The sequence below is a fragment of the Ursus maritimus genome, unplaced genomic scaffold (assembly GCF_017311325.1).
Source record: "Ursus maritimus isolate PB19 unplaced genomic scaffold, ASM1731132v1 scaffold_31, whole genome shotgun sequence".
In the NCBI taxonomy this organism is placed as follows: Eukaryota; Metazoa; Chordata; class Mammalia; order Carnivora; family Ursidae; genus Ursus; species Ursus maritimus.
The window spans coordinates 16,800,586-16,814,195 of NW_024425675.1; positions in this window are offsets into that span (position 1 = coordinate 16,800,586).

Genomic DNA, 13,610 nt, shown 5'->3' on the forward strand with positions numbered 1-13,610 from the left:
CTGAAACCAGATTCTTCCCTATTGTTTAGAGTCAATATGAATGCCACGGAGGTGAATTTCAGTGCAAAAAATATATGTAGTGGAAAAACCTGTTTTTAGAAGCAAGGTGTTCTACAAAGAGGCTATCTCAGGTGTGGGGGCCTTAGAAAACAAGTTCTAATGGCAATTACTCATTTTCCTATCTCTTAAATTGTCTTAAGAAATGGGAACAAATAATTGCCACCTGACAATTATAAAATTATTGTAAAAATTAACGAATTTGATGAAGTTCTGAGTGTCTCAGAAAAATCTGGTATAAGAATATTAAAATCTTCAGAAGGAGCAATTTGTCAAGGGAAAAAAAAATGAACCAATTCATTAAAAAAGATAAAACAATAACCAAATACTACAGAAAACATGCCTGAAAGTTTTTAAAACAAAGTATTATTTTAATGTTTTAAAGTTTATTATTTTAAAGTATTTATGCTTGTTCTTATGCACTAATTCTAGCAAATTTCCCCTTCTTTTTATCAGTGGAAAGGAGATGTATTCAAATTTCAGGCAAGTCACCTGATATACCAAAGATTATACCAAACTGGGTCAATTTTAAAAGTAAGTACAAGATACAGATTACAGAAATCAAAATAGTCTCAAGTTAATCGTGTCTCCCACAACGAAGATTTTCAACACAGCAAAATTTTGAAAATATAATTAACACCATGTCTACAAAAAGATGGCTAAAACAGATTTCGGAATGGTGATGTCATAAATGCAAATGATCACTCCAAGTGCCCTTTGATTTTTATCATTTTGTCATTCATTTAGTACTTTTAAATAATCTTGGAACTTTTTAGCACTTCTTAGAAGCCATAGTTTAAAAAGTCCACTGTTGAAAGATGTCTGTGATTTTTCTAAAACTCTAACTAAATCAAGCATTCTACTTGGAAAGCCACTATCACGTGACTTCCTGCCACTTTACCCACCTTTGTTTCTCATCGTACACAAACACGCACCACACAGCTGTTTCATCAGCAAATCCTGCTTGCTCCCATCTTCAACTCTAGACAGAATGCAACCACTCGGCCCCAACTCCACCAGCAACATTCCAGACCTCCTTCACCTCTATTTCCACAACACCTCGTCTCTGGTCTTCCTCAACTATCTCTTCTCCACGCAGAAGACTAAATGATTTTCTTAAAATGTATATCAGGCCAGGCCACTATCCTGATCAAAGTCCTTCGAAGGCATTCTCTGTCACTTAAAAGTGAACTTCTGGAATGGCCTACAAACGGCACATTATGCAAACTCTGGCTCCCTTGACCTTCCCGTGTCCCAGCACTCCTGCTCCGTCAGCACCCCTGACCACGTCAGCCTTCTCGCTGGCTCTCAAGTATGCCAAGCGGCCTTTCTGCTCAAAGCTTGCGCCCTAGAGGGTTCCCCTCTGTGACATATCACCTCTTGGCGCTCCATTCAGGGCTTTGGTCAGAAGCCTTCCTGTTTACCTTCAAAATATCCTCTTATCTTCCTTTTCCGTTAGCAGCTGGTACTGACATTTTACTACGTATTAATTTGTTTGGGCATCTCTCCACCAGAAATGTAAGCTCTCTGAGGGAAGGGACCTGGTTATTCCTTGCTGTCAGTTCTAGAACCTTGAACTAGCTGATGCATAGGAAGTTACCAGTAAGTATTTGTACTACTCATTTTCAAAAAGCTGGCTGGAACCTTCCCATTTTCAGTGGTTCAACTACACTTCTTGGCTACCACTCTCCTCAGCTGTGTATTGACTATCTATCTGTTGCAAGAAAGTGAGATATTAGGAGAATCACGAATGCATAGAAATCTTTAATTTTACCTTTAGGGAGACTAGGAAAAGATAAACTTAATTTAAATGGAAAAGTATCCACCATTGCGAAGCAACATCATGTTGAGTCCCACGCTATTTTAATAAAGGCTATAATATTTAGAGTAGAGGCACATTGATTCAAAGGAGAATGATAATGAAATGCTTCAGAGCGAACCACCTGTTTGCTCCAGTTTTACTGACATATATCACGGTATAAGTTTACGGTATACCCCGTGATGGTTTGGTTTACACATACCGTGAAATCATTACCATGATGGGTTCGGCTGACAGTCATCTTCTCCTACAGATACAGTAAAAAGAAAGAAAAAAAAAGAAAAAAAATGGTTTCCTTGTACTGAGAACTCTTAGGACTTACTCGCTTAACTACTTCCCTGATGTACCCTATTGCGGTGTTAGCTATAATCACCAGGGTGCACATTCCATCCCTAGTACTGATAGATCGTACAGCTGGACGTTTGTACACTTTCACCGCCTTCATCTAACTCCCTCCCTCCCCCCTCCACTTCTGGAAACCACACAGCTGATCTCTTTCTCTATGAATTTGTTTTTTTAGATTCCACATGTAAGTGAGATCATACAGCATTTTCTTTCCCTGTCTGACTTCCTTCACTCAGCATGAGGCCTTCAAGGTCCACCCATGTTGTCAAATATGGTAGATGGTAGGATCCCTTTGTTCTTTGTGGCTGAACAATATTCTATTTTATATATTCATGAATGGACAATCAGGTGGTTTCCATGTCTTTGCTTTGGCAAATAATGCTGCCATAAAAAAATTTTTTTTAAGATATTTTTATTTATTTGACAGAGAAAGAGAGCACAAGCAGAGGGAGCAGCAGGTAGAGGGAGAAGCAGGCTCCCCACCACACAGAGAGCCCGAGGCAGAACTTCATCCCAGGCCCCTGGGATCATGACCTCAGCGGGAGGCAGACCCTTCCTGGACTGAGCCACCCAGGCGCCCTGGGGTATATGTATCTTTTCGAGGTAGTGTTTTTGTTTCTTTAGGATACATTTCCAGAAGTGGAATTGCTGAGTCACAAAGTAGTTCTATTTCTAATTTCTTAAGGACCCTCCACACTGCTTCCACAATGGCTACACCAATTCACAATTCCACCAACAGTGCACAAGGGGCCCCTTTTCTCCACAACCACGCCAACATCTGTAATCCCTTGCCTTTTTGATGGTGGCCATTGCATCAGGTGTGAGGTGATATCTCACCGTAGTTTTATTTTGCATTTGTCTAATGACCAGTGATGCTAAGTATCTTTTCATGTACCACTCAGCTTTTCGTAGCTCTTCTTTGGAGAAATGCCTATTCAGGTCTTTCACCTCTTGTCTACTTGGGTTATTTGGGTTTTTTGCTCTTGAGTTGTATGGGTTCTTTATATGTGTTGGATATTAACTCTTTACCAGACATACAGTTTGCAAATACTTTTTCTCATTCTGTAGGTTTTCTTTACACTTTGCTGATGGTTTCTTTAGCTGTGCAGAAGCTTTTTTTTTTTTTTAAAGATTTTATTTATTTATTTGAGAGAGAGAGCGAGAGAGCACAAGCAAGTGGAGTGGCAGGCAGAGGGAGAAGCAGGCTCCTCCCTGAGCAGGGAGCCCGATGCGGGGCTGTATCCCAGGACCCTCGGATCATGACCTGAGCTGAAGACAGATGCTAAACCAACTGAGCCACCCAGGTGACCCTGTGCAGAAGCTTCTAGGTTATATGTGGTCCCACTGTTCACTTTTTATTTTGTTGCTTGTGCTTTTAGGTGTCAGATCTAAAAATTCATGACTGAGATTCATGTCAAGGAGCTTTGCCCCTGTGTTTTCTTCTATGAGTTTCATGGTTTCAGGTCTTACATATAAGCCTTTAATCCACTCTGATTCAATTTTCGTGGGTGGTATAGAAGATATGGATCCAGTTTCATTCTTTTACAAGTGGTGTCTATTTTGATGCTTCTTTTTTCATTTATAAGTTTGTTGATTTGGATCCTTTTCTTTTTTCCTTGGTTAGTCGAGCTGAGGGTTTGTCAGTTTTATCTTTTCTTTTTTTAAATTTTATTTTTTAAATTTAATTAACATATAGTGTATTATTAGTTTCAGAGGTAGAGTTTAGTGATTCATCAGTGGCATAAAACACCCAGTGCTCATTACATCATGTGCCCTCCTTAATGCCCATCATCCAGTTACCCCATCTCCCTACCCACCTCCCCTCCAGAAACCCTGTTTATTTCCTAGAGTTAAGAGTCTTTTATGGTTTGTATCCCTCTTTGACTTCATCTTATTTTATTTTTCCCTCCCTTCCCCTAGGATTCTCTATTTTGTTTCTTAAATTCCACATGTGAGTGAAATCATATGATAATTGTCTTTCTCTGATTAACTTATTTCACTTAGCATAATACCCTTTAGTTCCATCCATGTCAGTGCAAATGGTAAGATTTCATTTTTGATGGCTGCATAATACTCCATTGTAGAGATATACCACCTCTTCTTTTTCCATTCATCTGTCAATGGCATCTGGGCTCTTTCCATAGTTTGGCTATTGTGGACATTGCTGCTATAAACACTGGGGTGCAGATGCCCCTTCAGATCACTATGTTTGTATCCTTTGGGTACATACCTAGTAGTGTAATTGCTGGGTCATAGGGTAGCTCTATTTTCAACTTTTTGAGGAACCTCCACACTGTTTTCCAGGGTGGCTGCACCAGCTAACATTCCCACCAACAATGTAGAGGGTTCCCCTTTCTCCGCATCCTTGCCAACATTTGTTGTTTCCTGACTTATTAATTTTAGCCATTCTGACTTGAGAGTTTTATTTTTTCAAAGAAACAACTCTTAGTTTGCTTAACCTTTTCTAATTTTCTGCTCACTATTGCATTTATTTCTGCTCTAATCTTTATCATTTCCTTTATCTCTGCTAAATTTGGGCTCAATTTGTTCCTTTTTTTCTAGGTCCTTAAGGCAGAGTTAGGTTGTTCATACAGGCTCTTTCTTGTTTTTTAATGTAGGTGTTTACTGCTATGAACCTCACCTCTTAGAACTGCTTTTGCTGTACCCCACAAGTTCTGGCATATTCTATTTTCACGTTCCAGGAAACTTTTAAATTCCCCTTTTAATTTCTTCTTTGATCCACTGGTTGTTCAGGATAGCATCATTTAATTTTGATGTATTTATGAATTTTCTAGTTTTCCTCTTATTCTTGATTTCTAGTTTTGAGGTATTGTGGTCAGAGAAGATACTTGGTATGATTTCAGTGTTCTTGATTGTGCTAAGACTTGTGTGGCCTAACATATGGTCTGTCCTAGAAAATGTTCTATGTGCAGTTGAGAAAACTATATTCTGCTGTTACTGGATAGAATGTTCTGTAAATGTCTTTTAGGTCCATTTGGTCTGTAGAGTTGTTCAAATCAGCTGTTTCCTTATTGAATCTCTGCCTGGGTGATTTATCCATTGTTGAGAATGGAATATTAACGTCCCCAACTATTGTTGTATTACCATTCATTTCCCCTTTTAGCTCTGTTCTTGTCTCAGTTGTTCTATCTTCTTGATATGTGATTCCTTTATCATTATACAGTTATTATCTTTGTTTCTTTCTACCATTTTTAAAGTCGATTTTGTCTGTTATAAGTATAGTTACCTCTGCTTGTCTGTGCTTACCATTTGCTTGAAATATCTTTTTCTATCCTTTCAGTCTCAGTCTATGTGTGTCTTTAAGACTAAAGTGAATATCTTATAGGCTGCATATGGCCGGATCTTGTTCTTATTTTTACTTTTTTAATCCATTCATTCTGTGTCTTTCATTGAAGAAATTAATCCATTTATGTTTAAAGTAATCATTGATAGGTAAAGACTTACCATTGCCATTTTGTTAATTGTTTTCTAGTTGTTTTGTAGATTCGTTGTTCCTTGTTTCTTATACTGCTGTCTTTTCTTGTTTTGACCTGTTTTAGTATCAGTATGCTTCAACTTCTTTATCATATTCTTTGGTATAATTACTGTAAGATTTTCCCATATGCTTACCACAAGGCTTACATAAAATATCTTAAACGTATAGCACCCAGTTTTAAACTGATAATAACTTAACATCAATAAAATTCATAAACTTTACACTTTTACTTCTCCTCCTCCTCCTATCTTAGATGACTGCTATTATAATTTACAGGTTTTTTTAATATTGTGTAACTAATAACAGATATTTTAGCTATGGTTACTTTTACCTACAACATTCATTTTTTTTCTAACTTTTAAACTAAAGTTGTAAGTGAATTATGCATCACTGTTACCACATTGCAGACCCTAACTGTGACTATATACTTACTATTATCAGTGAGATTTACCCTATCTCTTTGTGTTTTTATGTTGTTAATTAGTTTCCATTCCAAGAACTCCCTTTTGCATTTCTTGTAAGGTAGATCTGTAAGTAAGGAACTCTGGCAGCTCTTGTTTGTTCAGAAGAGCAGAAAAATGTTTATCCCTCCTTTGTTTCTGAAGGACAGCCTTGCTGGGTATAGAATTATTGGTTGAAAGTTGTTTTCCTTCAATGTTTTGAATATGTCATCTCATTCTCTCCTGGCCTGAAACATTTCTGTTTGAGAAATCCACAGTCTTTTTTTTTTTTTTTAAGATTTATTTATTTATTTATTTATTTATTTATTTGACAGAGCGAGAGAGACAGCCAGCGAGAGAGGGAACACAGGCAGGGGGAGTGGGAGAGGAAGAAGCAGGCTCCCAGCAGAGGAGCCTGATGTGGGGCTCGATCCCAGGACTCTGGGATCACGACGTGAGCCAAAGGCAGACGCTTAATGACTGAGCCACCCAGGCACCCCGAGAAATCCACAGATAGTCTTATGAGAGGTCCCTTGTATGCAACTTCTCTCTTTTCTCTTGCTGCTTTTAAAATTCTTTGTCTTTGATTTTTGACAATTTAATTATAATGTGTCTCAGTGCATCTCTATTTAAGTTCAACTTATTTGGGACCCTCCGGGCCTCATAGATCTAAATGTTCATTTCTCTCCCAGGTTTGGGAGGTTTTCAGCCATTACTGCTTTACATATACCTTCTGTCTTTTTCTCTTTCCCTTCTTTGGTGGATCTTGAAATCATGGTTAGGACTTTGATATTCACAGAGAAGGAAAGCAGTCATTCTAGGTGGAGGAAATGAAAATGCAGAAGCAAAGGTATAAACCCACATTATCAGAGAATGATTAGTAAACCAATCTGGCCAATGCCCAGCTGTCTTACTCCATTCCAGCTGCAACAAATTGTCATAGACTGAGTAGCCTACAAGCAACAGAGATTTATTTCTCACAGTTCTGGAGGCTGAAAGTCTGAGATCAGCCTGGTTGGGATCTGGTGATGGCCTTCTTCCAGAAAGCAGATGGGCACCTTCTCTTTATATTCTCACATGCTAGAAAGAAGACTAGAGAGCTCTCTGGGGTGCCTTTTATTAGGACACTAATCGCACTCACAAGGGCTCCACCCTCATGACCTAATTGTCTCCAAAAGGCCCCATCTCCTAATACCATCACATTGAGCGTTAGGAGCTCAACACACAAATTCGTGGGTCACACAAACATTCAGTCAAGAATACCAGTTTTAGTACGGAAGAGAACTGGAAGATGAATCTGCAAGAATAAAACGGGACTGTCTTAAATAACAGCTTGAATCTCAGAATATTTTTCAATAGGCAACAAGGAGTCAGTTAGCATTTTTTCATTAGTGTTGTATCATAAACATCATGTTTCAGAGAGATTAACCTAGTGGCTCTGTGTATGGAAAGAGGGCGTGTCCACAGACAGAAACACCAATTAGGAAGTTTTATAGAGTGAGCCATCACTTTGATGGCTACTGTCCCCAAGTTCAGTTCCCCTTCCCAACAGTACCTTACATTTTAGTCAGCTTTCCACCCACCCTCCGTAAGAGGCCACATGCTTGAAGAAGTTGACCCAACTCTATTTTTATCTCCAAGTAATTCCTTCCTTCATGCCACTGTCTATTTCACAAATCCAGCTGTAGACTGATCAGAATATGGCAATCCTCAGGCTACAAGAACTGGTTCAAGAACAGATACATGACCCAAATCAAGCCAATGAAACACAAAGTGATATTTTCTAGAAATTTCCAGGACAAGTATACTCTTAAGATACAGGTTGGCCAAATCTGGGGTCAAATCGAAGGATCTGAACTCCTGTAACCACCACACTGTTAGCCAAAAGAGGACAGGGCCAAGAGAATCACAAAGAAACACTGGAGTGCTTGGATTAAGTCCATGTGGAGGCCTGCTTTATCTCTGGACTTCCAGTTCTGTCAGCCAGTAAAATTCCTTATTGCTTAAGCCAGGTTGAGTTGTCTTTGCTGTTACGTGCAGGCAAAAACATTCTGATATACCTTAGGCATGAAATAATAATGAGTGTCTGGAGTAGGTTATTGGCAGAGGAAAAGAAGGAATGGGAAGGAAGAGATTTGCTCATTCAGTAAACATTTACTGAGTGCTCCCTATGTGCCAGGCCCCAATGCTGGGTGCTAGAAGAACAAGAAGATGAATAGGACACAGTTCCTGCCATCAAAGAGCTCTGAAAATTGTTGGCTAATGTCACGATCATTGTAACAGAGCAATGGCCACGTAGCTGAGAGGCATAATGGAGTGTCCTATAGAGAATGAAAGAGAGAGAGAGCAAGAGAGAGGAGGGGAGAAAGGGAAGCATCAGAGAGCATCCTAAATTTGGGAATAGCAAGAAAAACTCAGGATTAGATGGAATCTAAAGGTAAAATCAGGAAAATAGAGAAATTGACCGTGTAAGTTTTGTTGCCTGGAAGACAACCGTTTCAAAGCCTTCCTAAATTATTTTTAGAATCAAGTGGGGCACACGTACGAAGGCATTTCATCCATGGTGTTGGCATTTTAAAAAAAAGATAAGGTACCTCTCTGTTAGGGAGGAGTTTGTTTTAGACACCAATGAGATTAAACGACATAATAAAAGCAACGACTTGCTTTAATGATTGACTGGCACTTAAGGCAAACTCAGCAACATGTTGTTACTGCTGCTGCTGTATTAAATAGCTTCACGCAGTGGGTTAAAGTACGGCCGCACTAAGAATAGCTTCCTTTTGATAGGGTTAGCTTGAGGATGAAATGAGTTAATATACGTAAAATGTGCAAAGCAAAGCCTGGAGCACAGTGAGGGCTCAGGAAGTGTTCGCTATAGCTGATGTCACTACTGCTACCCTTCCACGGTAAACGAGAGGAGCTAGAAACCAGGAATTTTTTAAAGGCCTTGCAGAGATCCAGATTGAAGCCTTTTAAGAGTGCAAATGCTTTTTGATCAACGGAACAGTGACTAAGATACTCTGTACCAAACGAGCGGCTCTCATGATAAATTCAAGTTCAAAGATGTTACCCGGAAATCCACAGCAGCTTCTCCTCCTTTTTTTCGTCTCTCCACAGCACCTCGGGGAGGAGATGGCCAGTATCAGAGCCAGGCACCATATTTAGGCGTGACTTCCAAAGCTGACCACCGAAGGCAGGTGTCACCTTGAGCAAGAGCCATCTTCGCCACGCTAGGCACCGACAGTCGGAACAGAGAACATTCCTGGGATGCCTGGTGGAGGGTTGCTGAGTGTCCCCCTGGCAATGAGCCAGCAGCTCATAATCTACAGTCTCTTGAAGAGCGGAATGCATTTATGAGACATTTAGCAGGGTCTGAGACACGATCGGTAACTGCAGAACAAAGAGTCTAGCTGACCCACGTGGCACTGGCACGGGGATCTGGCCTCTGGGTCCCAACTCGCTAACCACAACCTCCTTAACTGCTGGGGTGAGTCAACCTGTGTCTGGCCTTGTACTTGTAAGCATTTCCTCAATTGGAATGAGGTAGAGTGCCGGACGCTTCCGTGTAAAGCACTGAGTCTGTTCTCCTCTGTTTACACTGGAACTTCTGTGGCATTTAAAGCCTCAAAATATGCAGTTTTATATAAACTTACTAAACTGGCTAACAACTGTTTAATGACTGCCTAAAATAACTGAAGTGAAAAAGAGCAAACCCCATTTCATTTTGGAAAAGTATTCCAGAGATCTTGAACTCTCCTCTGCAATACCTGGATATTTAAAGCAACGTCTTGTCTTCATTATACTTAGTCATATATTTTGAAATTCAAACAAACAAACAAAAAAAATTCAGAGACTGTAAATTTACTAGTAGCCAGCCTATGTACGTTTCTCTAAATGCTGAATCTAGAGCTAGAAGTTTGAAATCGGAAGCAAATTTTATTTTTGAAACAAATCATCTTCGGACAAACTCGAAATCAGCACTCAGTGTAAAGTGAACACACATTATGTTGTCTGTGTTGTATTCTCCTACTTCACGTGACTGGGTCTGCTGAGAGCATGATTATAGGTATGTTTGCCTTCATAAAACAGAAACATCAGCCTAGAACAGTGAGAGGTCTGCAAAAATAAGATCGAATATGGATATGGTCTCAGAGTCAAAATGATTCTGATTCTCCTCTTCTAACTGCCAGCCTTCCGATGGAGACACTCCACAGTCTAACTCCCTCACGCTTGCCCACGCCTCACTGTGGTCTCTTGTCTCAAAAGAAACAGTTCCATGTAAGGAGGAAATTTCAAGAGGAACCTGGCCAGCTCAAAGCCTTTCTTGGGTGCCCTTAGGGCAAAACACCAGAGGCACAGCGGGGTCTGAGAATTACAAATTTTCTGAACTCTAAGCTATAAGGATGTCCAAAATCTTCTAGGAGTCCCTTCTAGAAAAGAGACTAAAAACAAAGACATAGAACCCGTGTACACCCAGCTAGGCCTACAAGCCTCTGCAACGTTGAGTCTCTACGTCAGCTGCATTGGGGAGATTCTGGTCACTCGCATCTGGCTTCCTGCCTCCCAGGGGCCCAGACTTGCCCAAGGCCCTGAGGCACCTAATTTTCCCTGTCACTAACCAGACAGTTATAACTGGAAAGGCCTGCTTGTGTACTGAGCAAAGTGAGGTAGATAGATAAAGACGACTAAGAAAATGAACGCCTGAATAGGTGAGGGCTAAGAGGACAGTAAGCAAACCAGAGCTGTGACGTCAGCACTGCCCTGAGGGTCTCGGGCTGTCTGGGTAAAGCTATTTGATTCAGAGGATCTCTCTATGCCCAAGTCTTCCCAGGCTGAGCTCAATTCCCAGCTTCCCCAAACTACCTACCCATTATCCTACGTAATACTTCACACCGTCCCATCCCAGCACCCCAGAACCTTCCTATCACGCATAGTAGCACTTGCCATCTTCCAACATACTGTATAATTTATTTGTTCTGTTTTTGTTCAATTGCCATCTGCCCGCATCAGAATGAAAGCTCGTGAAAGCAAGGACTTTATCTGTTTCCATTACTGCTGTAGCACGGGCATCCAGACGAGTGCCGGGCACATAGAAGACACCTTATTAATATTTATCAGATAAATGAATGAGTCTATGACTTTATCTGTCCATCTTTATACGTGGCTTCCTTCCCACAAACCCTCCTCCATAGCTTGCCTGCTCATCCCACCTTCAAAAAGAGAGGACAGGAGTGAGACCCTCCCTCCAAGGTAAAGTATCTATCAACCCTCCATGCTAGCCTGGGAAGATCATGGGGCCAGGCCAAGCGATCAAAGCCTTGAGTTCCAGAAAGACACCCCCTCTTTGGAGGTCCTTCTAGGAACGATGTCCTTGGAGATTTCTTTTCCTCCCAAGATAGCTGGCAAAATAAGGTTGGTCTGTTTCCCTTCTACTTTACGGGGGCTTTCTCCTCTGGGGGAAACCAGGAATGGCCTCATAAAGAGAAGCCATTTATGCTTCACATCCACTAGACAAAAAATAACGAAACCAAAACAGAAAATGACAAGTGTTGGCATGGATGGGGAGAAAACGAAACACTTGTACTCTTGCACTTGCTGGTGGAAATGTATAACGGTTCATCAGCATAAAACACAATTTGATAGTGCCTCAAAAGTTGCTCATAGATCACCATCTGACCCCAGAATTCTTTTTTTTTTTTTTTAAGATTTTATTTATTTATTTGACAGAGATAGAGACAGCCAGCGAGAGAGGGAACACAAGCAGGGGGAGTGGGAGAGGAAGAAGCAGGCTCACAGCAGAGGAGCCTGATGCGGGGTTCGATCCCACAACGCCGGGATCACGCCCTGAGCCGAAGGCAGACGCCCAACCGCTGTGCCACCCAGGCGCCCCTGACCCCAGAATTCTATTCCTAGGTATATACCCAGAAGAATTGAGAACAGGTACTTGAGAAAGTACAGGAGGATGCACGTTCACAGCAACACTACTCATGACAGTCAAAAGGTGGAAACAGTAGTCTAAATGTCCATCAACAGATGAATGGGTAAACAAACTGTGGTACGCTCACACGATGGAATATCATTCAACCAGCTAAAGCAATGAAGTACCAATACACCCTACGGAGTGGAGGACCCTGGAAAACATTATACTAAACGAAAGAAGCCAGACACAAAAGGTTACATGTTGTCTCATTCTATTTACATGAAATACCCAGAATAGATACCTCGATAGAGACAGAAGTGCAGACAGAACCATCAGATTGGTGGTTGCCAGGGGCTGGGGGCAGGAGAGGATGGGGAGAAACTACTTAAGAGGGAAGGGGTTTAACTCTGGGGTGATGGAAATGTGTTGGAACTAACCACAGACAGTGGTTGCACAGCACTATGAACGTGTTAAATGCCACTGAATTGTTCACTCGAAATGCTTAATTCTATGTTATGTGAATTTCACCTCAATGACTTATGATTTTAAGCAACAATTTTTAAAAAGAAGCCACTTAGGTCCACTAGGTATAGACAAAGAATCCTTAAAGGTTCGAGCTGTCCAGTGCACTGGAGTTTGGGTCCAAAGCCAGCTAAGTAATGTAGTGTGCCTTCGGCCCTGTTCTCTTGGCCTCCGTGTGCACCCACCAGAGGTCAGAGGAAGTAGTCTGGGGGTGGGGGAGGTGGCCGCCCAGCATTCAGGTGTTCATCCTAGACCCTGGCCTCAAGACTCTTTATTTCATTTGTACCTTGGATTTATATCAGAGAATACTCTAGTCCTTTTTACTGCAGTGGAGATCAAGAAAACCAGCTCTGGAGGTATTTCATTTTCCCTGACCTTCCCCGATCATGGGAACAAGCAAAGGATTGTAAAAGAAGCAATACAATGGCACAACGGGTCTCCAGGTCTGGTTTCTTTACCAGCTTTGTGTCACTGGACAATTCAGTTAACTTCTAAGAACCTCCGTTTCTTCACTCATGAAAAAAAGATAAGAATTCCCATCCTACTTATCTACTGGGTTAGTTCAACTGTCAAATGAGAAAAGGAATGTAAGTACTTTGCAAATACCCATTATCCCTCCTCCTCCTATTCTGCAAATCCGTATATTTCTTTCCACGTTCACTTCCACTCCCTCCCTCCGGGACATTATCACCACCGTCTTGCACCTGGTTTGCTCTAACCAGCTAAGGAAGGCGATGGTTACTTCCAGCCTGCATTCTTCCCATATGTTCTCCACTCTGCTATCAGATGATCTTTCAAAACCAAATCTAATGATTCCACCCCCCTGTCTGACACCCTTCAACAGTTCCCCACGGCCCTCACAGCAAACTCCTTAACATGGCTTCAAGACCTTTTTTGATACAACCCCATCTGCTCTTTCCCGCTCTTCTCTCATTAACACTTCATTTTCAGTTCCTTGAACACACCATGCTGCCTAAAAGAGTTTTCCCACTTTTCTACCTCCTTCAGATT